We start from the raw sequence: 2,331 nt of genomic DNA on the forward strand, positions 1-2,331 counted from the left end.
GTGTGGTGTTTGACCAAGTAAATTAGACAAATAGTAAATATTAAATGGTAATTAAAATCCCAAATATTATTACACGAAATACTTGGCGACGAAATGGGATTGGACCATCTGGGATGAGACTAGACAACAGTCAGCAGTGGACGACAATGAATAGACCAATCGACAAACTAACGTGACTTGTTAACTGCATGCTTAAAAATATGGGATTATTATCGAAATTATCATCGCCCCCTATATATAATTTCTTTTGGTCAGGTTCAAAATTATTTTGCAGCCGTCTGAAATCGTCTGACGGAAGTATTAGACGGAGATGATATTAGATGTTTACAAAATCAATTTGAACCCGACCAAAATATGTAATTATTGAGTGAGTGTGAGTTTTGTCAGAGACGTGTATCAATCAGATATGATTATTTACGTCTGGGACCGACCTTCAACGTCACCATCCGAAAGACGTGATCAGGGCTCGAACCTCTGCATCAATTTGAACTTCCCCACAGCTTGGGTTACAGGCGAACGCCACAACGCCCAGTTTTGCCATGGATCCTACTAATTCTAGTAGGATCACTGATCTCTCCCTTATCAGTGAGTAGGATCCATGGTTTTGCGCAGATGATAGACGATGTCGATAGATGGCAGTATATGACTCGGGGCTTTATTCATCTTCCATTAATTTCAATGTCCATCTAATCTAATCTGGAAGTATTACCTACATAGCACCAAGTCTTACAATTCATTCCTGACCCCCTTCTCTAAAGTGGCATCAAGTCACCCCCTTCAGCATACAAATACTACTGACATAATTATAGGGCCTGTGTGCAACATCCCAATAATCAAAATCTAGTAGAAGGTATTAACTCATTTATTTCAGCAAGAGGGAGAGCGGGGAATAGAGTCATACAAAGAGGAGAAATAGGGTTTGATTGGAGGGAAAGAGAGAGGGGGAGGTAAACTTAGATATAGGCAGACACATAGGCGGTGGAAGCGGGGGGACCTGTCCCCATCCCCTAAATTTGAGGTGGGGGCGTTCCCCCTAAATTTTTAGTAGATAACCTTTTTTTTGCTTGTCAATTTTGTTTCCTACGTCCCCCCTAAATTCACGTGGACCCCCTGAAATGTTTGTGGTCCCCCCCTAAAATTTAGGTTGATAAAAAAATAAATAAAAATAATAAAACTGAACAAATAAATAAATAGATTGATAAATGAATAAGTTCCTAGACAAACAAATGAATAAATAAATACATTTTGCCATCCAAGAGGTAAAGAAATACCATCACCCAAAAAAACTGAAGATGACGGTGACTCCTTTTTTTTGGGGGGGGGGGGGGTGTACACATCGATTCAAGTGAACCCCGGTGCCAGCTTCACTTGAAGTTCTTTGGTATAAAAAGAAGTATAAAATATATATGAAGTATATACATGTAAGTTGACCCAGCAGAGAAGAATGATGGCGCTCTTCTCTAAAGATAATAAGAACAATAAATTCATTATCAAAATACCCGTAGGCCACCTTATCAATATGCCTATTTGCTTTGACTGCACGGGAGGGGGGGGGGGGGTGCGGCAAGACTGGACCCCCTAAAGTTTCATGACCGACGAGAGTGGAATAGATAAGTGGAAAGTAAATCAGATTTGTGTTAGTTCGCAATTAAGACAGCCATCTTGCACTCTTCAGTCCTTATTTCTCATTTCGCCATTGCTAAACTTCATTTTGCTGAGATGCCAGCAGCATAAATTAATCGCAACAGTCACATCTCCATGTTACGTATTAAAATATTGATGTTAACTATTTCATGTGGTAGACCCCAATGGGGAATAAATACAGGACATTGCAAGGAACTAGTAAACATGTCGTTGTATATCCTGCACACTGGCGGATCCAGGGGGGGGGGCAAAGCCAGCCTCCCCCCCCCTGAGAGGCACAATTAAAATTTGTATGCCGTTAAAACGGAAGTTTGGGCCCCTTTTGAAAGTGAAGAACCTTTTTTTTGCTTGTCAATTTTTCGTGGAGGAAATGTCCTTATTTTTTATTCAAAACCTTTTTTTTGTTTTGCTTGTGAAATTTTCGTTGGGAAGATGCGCCCCCCCCCCTTAAAAATCCTAGATCCGCCCTGACCTGCATAACCTAGCTATATAAAAGACTAAAGAACCTGTCTCTATCATAATGATGCACTTTATTAATGAGATGTTTTTCACCCAGAGAAATGACCCTGAACTATGAAAACCCCTTTTAGTTGGCACCCCTTTCTACTGGAATAATTTTCCCCCTTTCTTGTCATGCTGGTTTTGGAGTCTGCCAGCATTTCAGGGGCAACGCCCCCAAACAATATC

The sequence above is a fragment of the Lytechinus variegatus genome, chromosome 11 (assembly GCF_018143015.1).
Source record: "Lytechinus variegatus isolate NC3 chromosome 11, Lvar_3.0, whole genome shotgun sequence".
NCBI lineage: Eukaryota > Metazoa > Echinodermata > Echinoidea > Temnopleuroida > Toxopneustidae > Lytechinus > Lytechinus variegatus.